Source organism: Phocoena phocoena, chromosome 2 (genome assembly GCF_963924675.1).
Source record: "Phocoena phocoena chromosome 2, mPhoPho1.1, whole genome shotgun sequence".
Lineage (NCBI taxonomy): Eukaryota > Metazoa > Chordata > Mammalia > Artiodactyla > Phocoenidae > Phocoena > Phocoena phocoena.
The window spans coordinates 6,942,571-6,953,877 of record NC_089220.1 but is presented as its reverse complement, the minus strand read 5'-3'; the positions used below and the strand labels follow the sequence as shown (position 1 = coordinate 6,953,877).

The window sequence follows — 11,307 nt, the reverse complement described above, 5'->3', positions numbered from 1 at the left end:
CCCTGGGCCCAGCACAGGGACCAACTTTCCAGAGCCCTGAAGACAAGGGGTAGCACCCCAAAATATAGACTCATTTTCCACTCTACCTTCATTGGTCTAGCAGCTGCCAAGAACAAAGGCCACATCTCCTGATACCTGGCAAACAAAGGCAGTATTGTCTCACAAATTGATTGCTTCTCTGAGGTACCTACCTGTGTATTTGGCGAGAAGCTTCGAGAACAAGTTGAGGAGCGGCTGTCCTTCTATGAGACTGGAGAGATTCCACGAAAGAATCTGGATGTCATGAAGGCGGCAATGGTTCAGGCAGAGGAAGTGACTGCTGAGATTACTAGGAAGAAACAGGAGAAGAAACGCTTGTAGAAGGAAAAGAAAAGACTGGCTGCGATTGCCCTGGTGTCTTCAGAAAACAGCAGTAGTACCCCAGAGGAATGTGAGGAGACAAGTGAAAGACCCAAAACGAAGAAAAAGCAAAAACCCCAGGAGGCTCCTCAGGAGAATGGAATGGAAGACCCATCTGTCTCCTCCAAACCCCCCAAAAAGAAATCTTTCTCCAAGGAGGAGCTGGTTAGCGATCTTGAAGAGACAGCTGGCAGTGGAAGTCTTACCAAGAGGAAGAAATCTTTCCCCAAAGAGGAACCATAGTGACCCTGAAGAGTCAGGAAACAAGAGGATTCCCAAGAAAAAGAGGAAATTCTCTTCCAAGGAGGAGCCTCTCAGCAGTGGACCTGAAGAGGCTGCTGCCAGCAAGAACAACAGCTCCAAGAAAAAGAAAAAGCTCCGAAAACTGTCCCAGGAAAATTAGAATGGACATTTCCCTAGTAGCGCATAACTTACAGAGATATTTCCCAACCCATCCCCTATAGCCCAATAAAAATAAAAACAAATTCACTAGTAAAAAAAAAAAATGAGTAGCTAGAACACACACACACACACACACACACACACACACACACACCGCTGGAGTTAATGAAGTGGTGGGGGCGTTTCCCTATCGTTTTAATTCTTGAGCATCTTAGGGATCAAGATTTGGCATGTGACTCTGGGTATTTCTATTAGTATATGGTGAACTGGGGAAATTAAACACGATTTGGAAACAGAACTTATATAACACATAATTTACATAACTTCTTTTGTGCCAGTAAAAGAGATTGTGTTCAGATGCAACTGGGCCCTTGAAAAAGCCATCTAGCTACTTCTCATTTCACGACTCCTTTCTAATAATCCTTTCCAGAACCCCCAAGGATGGAGAGTTTGGAGGCTGCCTTTAACATCAGGCAGCAAGCCACACCCCTGCACCCTTACCGTGAGAGTACACCATATTTCTCATTTCTTCAACTTGCATTGGCAATCTGTTGTAGCATAATTTACACATTTACACATTTTAGAGAGCAAGGCACAGTCATTCAACTTAATTCCAAAAAACATAAGCACTGAAGGCCTGCCTCTGCACATTAGTTTTGCAAAGCATATGAACGCCTTTGCCGAAACCCAACGCGAGGCACAAGCTTATTTGGAATCCGTGTCAAGAGGTATCTGCTGTTTGTCATTTCCCACCCAAAGTTCTCTGGAGTGGTCATTTTTAGCCCTATTGGGTTGACCTTTAAATATTGGTCTGGGGCCGGCAAGCCTTGGTCCTGGGTTCAGCCTGCCTTCCAGGTCTGTGGGTTCACTAGCAATCCGCAGACACCAGGAATTCTGCTGACAAACTTGCTTCTAAGTGTCAGGGAAGCAGGTTTTACCCAACCTTTTATGAAGAGTCATTTGACTGATTCATCCTCCCACACTGACTATTTCTTTTAAATGGGCTTATAAAGCTCAGTGGAAAACAGAGTTGGTGCCTCTTAGCTGGAGTAAAATCTTTGGAATTGCACAGAACTGGGTGCAAGACTCACCCCTTCCCTTTCTGGCCTGGTGACCTTGAAGGTGAACTCTACCCCTCTGGGACCCCATTTGCATTTCTGTCAACAGAAGGGAAAAGTGTTCACTAAAAATCTTGTGTTAAAGAACTGGTGAGAAAACGTACAGGAAATAGCATTGGCACAGTGATCCCTCCTTTGATATCCATTCTCTTCCCGTCTCTTTGCCGGTGGGAGGTGGAGCTGTCGCTTAGCAAAGGAAAAGGACAAATCATTTGCAGAACAAAGTGTGCCTCGCATCTCTCAAGAGGAAGGCTCCTCTGAAAGACACTGTTTGTGACCCCCTCTGACAGTCGTCTTGGTATACAGAGTAATTGAGTTTCCCTCCTATTCAACTGGGCTGCTTCCTTAAAAGTAGTGATTAAAACAGATTTACTGGAGGGCAGGATGACATTTATATGGACTAGAGGCATTTTCCTGTTCATTTTGTTTGGGGAGTAACCTTTCAGAAAGGGTAGATTTAATTTAGGGAACATTTCATTAAGCCAGGAATGGATCACTGGAAGGAATACTCTTACAAGGAAAAATGCCACCCTCTCAGAAGGGTGTGCTCAGTTTTAAAAATCTGACAGTTAAGGGAATTGAGGATTTGGGGAGGGAGGGGTATGCTCCTTTGAGTTGGTGGTACTTGGATTTCTTGCCTTTTCTTTCTTGTGTTTGCCCTGCCTTTTTTGGTTTTAAATAATCAGTGACGCAGGAACGCCTATTCACTACTGCTGAAAATTGTTAGTGAAGTCGCAATAAATAGAGTCATATAAATGCAGACACTTTAGGTGCTAATCTGTATGTTGAATTTGTTCAAAGAGGGATCAATCTTGCCCCTGACCACAAAAGTCCACCTTCAGTTATTAGAGCTGTTTGGAGATCTTTTAGGATGGCTGTATGTCAACTCTTGCTTAGCCAGAAAGTTGAATGTCCAGCAGAAAACATCAAGGAACAGGGTGGACTTCATTAGTTTGGAAAACACAGTAGCCTAGGGGAATAACACACATTTACACAAAAGCAGCATTTATTCACGGAATCTTTCCTTCTTGACCCTAATAGAACAGAACACAAAGGTGTTTTTCGAAGACCTTTGGGTGGGCTTTGACAAATCTTTTGGTGCGAGGAAGTTTTTCTTTTGTTGTTCTCGTTGTGTTGTTGTTTTTGCCCCTTTGAGCGGTTTTCTCGCTGCCTCTCCTGGTTGTTCAGTCGAGTATTCTCTATGGCTCTCTATGGCTCTCATGGCAAAATCTCAAAAAGGGAAACCATTTGAAACCAGGTTCCCAAACATCTCTTCTGTTCTTGAACTCAGAGTGTCTGTCCAAATACCAAGTGCACCATCCACCTTCTCTCTTTGGCATAGTACCAAGCCCAATAATATGAAGTCCTTGAAGATGCACTAATTCAATCACGTTTAGAATCTAGTGCAAACTGACTTAAATTTTATGCAAAAATCTAGTATCACCCTTGTTTCCATGAAATTTTCCCTGGACTAGAAAGACTTCAGCAACTTGTAATAACCTATAAAGGAAAAGAAGAATCTGAAAAAAATATATAGATAGATGATAGATAGATACATAGATAGATAGATACATAGACAGATAGATATTGATACCGAGCAGGACCCTGTGGGGCTCCTGGGCACAAAAGCCTTTCTGTGTTCCTCATTTCTTGATTATAGGAAATAGTCTTCATTTAGCCTCCATGACCTTCCCGGAGTTCCTAGGGGCAGGTTTAAACAGATGCTAATTAGAGAAGGGAGGGTATTGGAGACAAGGGAAGGACAGTCAAGAAACAATTGCGCAGGCTTGGGGCAGAGTCCTGTTTCCCCCTCAAGGGATATGCATAACAGTATCTTGAGCTGTTTTGCAGATACTGAAACCCGAACCAGGTGGGAGAAGTTAACTGTCTGCTGCCCACAAGCACTGAACCACAGACCACTGGGAACCAGAAGGTTGAAGATGCTGACTCCCACTTACCTCACCACCAACCAATCAGAAGATTGTCCACGAGCTGATCACGCCCTTTCTGAACCATTACTATAAAACTCCTCACTACCCCCTCCAGGTTGGGACACACAGTTTTGAGGGTGTTAGCCTGCTGTGGTCCACTTTGCTTGGCAAAGCAATAAAACTATTCTTGTCTACTTCACCCAAAAGTGTCTCTAAGATTTAATTTGGTGTCGGGGTACAGAGACTATCTACAGAGAGATAGATAGATAACTGAATCACTTTGATGTACACCTGAAGCTAACACAGTGTAAATTAACTCTGATTCATTTTGAAAGAAAAAATAGCTTTTCTAACAACATAGTCTACTATGTATGATAATGTATCACAATTTTGTGGCATTCATTGATCAGAAAACATTCTGGAGGTAAGCTTTGAAATTTCTTGATGAATTAAAATATTTTTTAAATGAATCTATTGCTTGATGTACGTTTAAAAATTATTTCAGGCAAAAGTTACCATTTTTTGGTCACCTTTCTAATTTGCAGACATTTGTAAAAACCTTGCAACAGAGGAGATGCTGTGAGACAAGCACTCTTATATGCTTGTTGCAGGAGGGTAAATTGGTATAATTTTTATGAAAGGCAATTTGCCAATATGCATCAGGAACATTAAATATGCTGGTACCCTTTGACCTTGTAATTCTATTTCCAGGCATCCATTCTAAGAAAGTAATCCAACATAGCCATTTTCTATGAATTGTTTTATTTAAGCATTACTGCAATTATGAAGAAAAAAAGGGAAACTACAAAATGCCCCCAAACAGGCCAAAGATTAGCTAAAGTATTATATATAAATATTAGAGTATATAAATGAGGAAATTTTAGCAATATAATGAAATATTTATTGATGAGATTAAGAGCAAAATGCAGTGAACTCAACTCTATAAAATGTACATGCACAGAAGACAATGCAAATAAATCATGCCAAAGTATTTATTATTGGTTATTGTTTTGGACCATTTTTCCTTCTTACTTTATCATTTTTGTATTATAAGCATGTAAAATAATTAAAAACATTCTAAGCAGTAATCATAATTTGGCCAAAATTGTGTGTGTGCGCTTGTGTGTTTAGATGAAGAAATTTATTTTAGAAAAAGTATGTCTAGCAAGAAAGATGAAACAAAGAAATAGTTGGGTTAAGTTCACATTTTTCAAACCTACTTGTGCTTCTAAAATAAAATTCTGCCTCTACACACTGGGTTCCTGGAAGCTGACCAAAATCTGTTCAGTAATATTAACTCCACTTAAAAAAGGGAAGAGAACATATTGAACGGCATTCACTTACGGTCTGGGTGCTTGGAGGAGATCAGTTGGTGAGTACCAAAGTGATGACATGCATGTTTCTATTTTCATGTTGAAAATTGACAGATAATTGAAAAGAATCAGCATATGCAATTTCTCAGAGGAAGCAAGCTGAAAAGTCAGAGGAACCTTGCCTACAAAGGCATCCTGTTGCCCAAAGTCTCGTTGCAGAATGTTCTAGAACCATATAACTTTTTAGTTATCATCACATGGATTCCCTGTTTGTCGGGGACCATGAAGACCTTTGCCTGGCTGCCCAGCCAATGCAATAACAGTGTGTATATTCAGAACTTCTTCCCTGTTCATTTCTCCAATTATAATTGCTGAAAACTTGCAGAGACCTTACACAGGAAATCATCAGAAACCATAATCCATCCTGGTGCGTTTTAGAGTATCCACAGAAATACTCTAGAGAACAGCCTTATCTACTTATTAGGTTTTAAACTAGAAATGGTAGGACTGGCTTTACATTAAACAAATATTTTATATATATATATATATATATATATATATATATATATGTATATATATATATAAAGAATCATGACCATCTAACAATATTTTAAGGTTGAAGCCATGCACAAAATATACACACTAATAGATTAAAGAATAAAAAAATGTAGAAGTATAAAAGAAATATCAAATTTGCCCCTAATTAAAGATAAACACAACTACTGAATAGAGATGTTTTGCGGAGGGAAAAAGAGATGGTGAAAGTCACAAAGCCAGAAAAATGGGGGAAGAGGCAGAGAGAGAGTTAAAAGAAACTTTACTAACAATAACATGAGATTTTGGTTGTAGCTGTGTAAGTTTAGACCTAAAATACCTATGGGAAACTATAAATCTGAATTTACCACCTCGTTCTGCCCCCAGGGCAGGGGTAAGGGTGCTGAGAAGTAAACAATTTATCCGAGAACACTGCATGCACGTCTCTTTCCTTTAGTGCTCCAGTCTCCCACAAAATGTATTTATTTAACAAATGTCACCCAAAACAGCTTGGTAGCAGATGAGGTTTATTTAATGGCAGTAAAACAGGTAAAACATTCCCTACATTTTTTGTCTCTGTTTATGTTTCTATCAAAAAAAAAAAAAAAAAAAAAAAACTGAGCTAGTTACAGCTCTTTACACACTCAAACAGAACCGTGGCATATATTTGGGAAGTCATGCAAATTTCACTCAGTAACTGGCTAGGAAAATACACATCTCTATATTTTCTCAAAGCAATTTATGATTTCTCTACCCAGAGGACAGGAGCATCCAATCCGGATTCAACTTTTTTTTATTTTAATATATTTTTTTTCCGAATGCTTTCTCCTTCAAGATTTGCCGTCTCGATCTGGCACCGGTTTTAAGTTCTTTTAAGTCTACTGTTCTCTTCTTATTTTAGCTTTACTATGTTTGGAGTGCCCTCTCAGTGAGGAAAAAAACCCCACCCGACCTCCCCCCCAGTCCTTTCAGCTGTAACCTTTCTACAAGTATATGCTAATTGAAAAAGAAAGAACACCACTAATCTTGGAATTTAAATGCATTTAACAAAACCAATCTCACTCTAAATTGTTGTTTCGCCATTCCCTTTTCCCTAACAGATGTCGAGAAACTGCAATTCCTATTAAGAACACTTGACTGTTTACTCAGCACGAGAACTTCAGCCTCAGTCTGTATCAATCTAAACGCGTTTTGAAACGTCAGGACCCCGAAAAGTGCAGACAGTTAGTTGGTTATTTTTAAATGTACTCTTCACATAAAAGCATCACAGCATTTTCCCTTTCACTTTGTCAACCTTTCTCTTTTTTAACGATGGCATCCAGCATCGGCAGAGGAGGGAATTTTTATGACCCGTTCCATTTAAGTTGCTGTTGGCACAAGCAGTGGCTTTGTCATGAGGCGAATAAAATTATTAGTTACATTTATGAAGTTGATTGGGAGAAAATGTGCTGTCCGAGATTCTCTAGCCCAAACGCTTAACATCTGAAATGGAGTTGCGTTTTCCTGATGGTGTGTGCCTGTGTGTGGGCGCCCACTGGACACAGGTCGACAGGGAGGGGGTCCCTGCTAGGTGGGGTCCCTGGTGTGGTACTGGCTGGCAGACGGGGATGAGATGAGCACATGTCCACGTCGGAATCTAGAAAACCCTCACACTCACTTGGCCTTATCCTCCAAGAGTCTTATCGTATTTGTCATTTGTTTAAAAGCACTTGCTTAGCACTTGGCATGTAACATACATATACTGCACGCGCGAGCTGCGTGATTTTGCAGCTCTGTGTTTGCACTGGGTTGTAGGGCCCTTGTCATCTTGCCAGCACCAAGCTGCATGATTTGGAAAGTTATATTTTCAGAATTCTTGGCATTTTGACATGTTTTCCCTTTCCAGTTCACTGTCCCTTTGATTAAACTTATTAAGAACAGAAGAAAAATAAAAGAGATAAGGAAATAGTATCAAGTCAGAAATGGAAAAAAAATTCCTTGTTTGGAATGTAACTGGGACGTGTAGTTTTTGGTTCCCTGATAAAAAATCGACTCAGGCAGTCAAGTGCTCTGATGTATCACCTTGACTTTGTATAGCAACTGATGATACAGCTCTTATTTGCTCCATTTTATAGGTGAGAAAACTGAGGATCTGAAAGGGTGATTTGACCTTCAAGCTGGTCTGTAAAAGAGGCCAGACTAGTACTAAAGCTTATATATACTCTTATCCAGATCCTGCAGGTTGCTGGCATTTTTCCTTTTTGAATTTCCTTTTAAAACTCTTAAGAGACATTTAAACATATATGTAAAGTCTCTCACTACATGGTAAGCTCCTGAAGGGCAGAATTTGTCCTGATTTAATATGGTATAATCCCCAGAGCTTGCACACTCCACCTGGTCATGTATTAGCAGTCAAATGATGAATTAAGGAACCAACAAATACATTAATTGCAGTCATATCTGCACCTTAGGTACAACTTTCCAGTAGAAATTGACTTTTCTAGCCTGAAGTTAAAAAAAAAAAGGAAACATTCTGGGCACTGGGTCCTGGCCCCCAGGTCAATTGGCATGTGTGGTTCAGGTTGAAAACTGTTTCCCTCACTTGTTCTAACAGATTTCCATGCTTTGGACTTCAGTGTGTGTCTGAGATTCTTTGGGTGAAAACAGGGTTGAACTTGGAGACAGGCATCCCAGCCCAGTGGACAGTCCTGGACTCTGGAATCAGGCGGGCCTGGTGCTGGACTCACCTCTCAAGCAGCTTCAGGAAAATGATCTTGTCTAAGACCCAATGTCCTCCTGATGACGGTGACAAGTATCAGTCTTCCCGGCAGGGTGTCTGCCAGGACTGAGTAAGGGAAGTGCGGAGATGTGGTGACTTGTAACTGTACAGTCAGCTTCAGTTTATGTTAGTAAAAATTATAAACTTGAAGATCCAAACAGCAAAGGGCAGGAGTTATAACGTTTAGTCTTAAGCGTGTCCCGTCTCCTAATTCTCTCCTGTTTCCCATTTGTTTTCCATTTCTTTGTCTTTCTGTTGCTTCCCTGCCTCCATCTCTTTCTGCTTTGCTTCTCTTTTCCTGACTCCTGCTCTCTCTCCATCTTCTGTTTCCTCCCTTTTCTCACTTCCCACTTTTTCTAGGTCTCATTTTTCCCCTCCCTTATCTGTAAACCCTGTTCCCAGGCTCTGTTTGTACCTCGATTAGGAGTAGCAGGGAGGAGGGTGCCCAGAGGTGGGCAGTGGGAGGCATCAGTCATGGCTCCTGCTGTGGGTGTTTCCATGGGGACAGTCTGGGTTGGAGACTCTCTCCAGGGCAGGATGCTAACCAGATTTTTTGTACTCCAGACACGTAGACTCTCAGAATCCCTCAGCACCGGCTGAGAGGTATGGCCCTACATCTATCTGGAGAATCCTGGGGAGAAATCCAGCTCTGGTGTTCTCTCTGAGTGTGTCTTCCTCTTGTGTTCTTGGAGCTTCTTGGATAGTAGGTGACAACAGGAGGAAGTGAATAAGGAGAGGGGGGAAGAGGGGAGATGCTAAGACTTAAAAATCTTAAAATAATTTAGTCCAATTTCTTTTATGCAGGAAGAAACTGAATCTCAGAGAGTTCAAGAGACTTTCCCAAGCTCACACAGAAGGAAACAAGGAGGAAAATTGAAACCCAGGTCTCTTGACACTCAGATTTCTCTCCATTCTTCCTCCTATTTCCTAGAAAGTGGACAAGGGAGAGGGTGGGGTAAGAAGGCAAGAAGGAAGGAGAGCACAGCTGAGGATCTGGTGAGGTTTGGCCTTGCCAGGCAGTCCACAGGCTGAGCTACACACACTTGATTTGAAATCAGATGGCTGATTCCTTGAGGAAGACTTTGACCCCTTGATTCCTTTTCCTTTATCAACCCAGCAGCACTTCCCTCCCTTCCTCCTGTAGAAGATCCAGGCTCAAATCCCACTGACATCTGTGGACACCTGCCTTGTCCCCTGCACTGTGTAAGCAGTGGATAAAGCAGTTCTCCAAATCAGCATTTGAGTTACCTTTTACTGCCCCATTTTATAGATGGGAAAACTGAACCAGAAGCTTCCTTTCAGGGTCTTCATCAGATCCACTTTTGTCTGAATCTTTTCCTTCCTCCCTCCCCCCTTCTTTCCTTCCTTCCTTCCTTTCTTCTTTCTTTCTTTGTTTGTTTGTTTGTTTCTTTCTTTCTTCCCTTCACCACTTTCTACATTTTTTCCACTCTGTAATAGCCCTAAAGTTCAGCCTTCTCATTTGTCCATGGCAATAAGGAAGCTGATGGTGCAGGAATAAAGGGGGCTGAGTGGGAACTCCTATAGGAAGGCATCCAGTCCCTGCTAGAGAATCTGACCCCTCAGGAAGCAGAAGCAAATGAAAAGGCACACATTAGCACCTGTTATACTTCAGTCTGGAGCTTGGTTCTGAAGGTGCGTGAACAGAGTAGATGAAGAAAGATTCAAGAATCTTCCTACATCTGGAATTTCATTCTTTACATTCAGGAGAATCCACAGAGTCCCCACTAGGATTGAGTTATGCTTCTTGGTTTTGAAACTGTCAGAATGCTTCAGAAAACAACACAAAAACTATGATTGGTGGGCGCAGAAACAGGGAATTTCTTAATGAGGCAGAAACAATGGCTGGAGAGCAAGTTCTAGACCCACAGAGCGTTCACGTTCCCCACGCATCCCCGGCTCTTCCTGTGTGGCTGGCCCATTGGTCCCCACGTGGAATAGCCAAAGGGAAAGACACACGTGGGGGCAGTGCACAGGGAGATACACACTCTAACCAATCCATCTATTCATCTTCCGGGGAGTTTGCAGGAGAAAAGATAAGAAGAATGGATAGGAGGATGAGTTCATTGTTAATAATTTAGATGCTATGTTCTTAGATAGTAATCCACGTTGTCCACATCCAGAAGGTAATTGTGTGCCATTCAGAGAGCTTTTGTCGAATTTGGTAAGTGTGAGCATGACAGGTTCGGCCTGCAGCCTTGCCTACCATCTACATAGTTGAGAATCCTCGTACAAAAACTCAACCAGACGTTCCAAAGCCACTGGCATCCAGCATGATTCAAAACAAAACAAAGCAGGAGAGTGAGCTCCAGTTGGCTATCACAGCCTCCTTGTCTTCCTTTCCTTGGAGGAAGGAGCCCTGAGTTGAGCCCCACCGCTGTCATAGCCTGAATGCCTGCCTCTTACTTTCCTGCCCTGTGCTTTTCCCCCACTGCTCATCCACCTGGCCTGCCTCTTTCTGGTTCCATACCTTCATGGCCTGTTCCAAACCTGTCTTTCATTAGGGACCTCGGGACCTCTTCAACCCCAGGCCACCTCCCTTCTGCCTGGCATCAGTGGAATCTCCTTTCTTGTGCTGACTTCTTCCCCAAATTCACAGCTCTGTCTCCCCAGGTCCACTCTTTCCAACAATCTTTAGGGCTCCTGATGACACAATAGGACACTTCTGCAATTCTCACATGCTGGGCATGTGAATTCATACAGACGTTAGTGAATATGCACAAGCCGCAGCCTTGGAGGGTCTGATCAAGGCTAATTCACTGCAGATCTGTGCCTCGTAGAGGTTGTTCAGTGCTCTCTGCTCTGTGCTTTGGAACCACGGGGTTGAGGTTGGA

At 42.0% G+C, this 11,307-nt stretch overlaps 1 pseudogene; it reads left to right on the top strand.

The window, feature by feature from the left end:
* The first annotated feature begins 282 nt into the window (after nucleotides 1-282).
* Nucleotides 283-802, top strand: LOC136119417 (nucleolar protein 56 pseudogene; annotated as a pseudogene).
* Nucleotides 803-11,307: the final 10,505 nt, after the last annotated feature.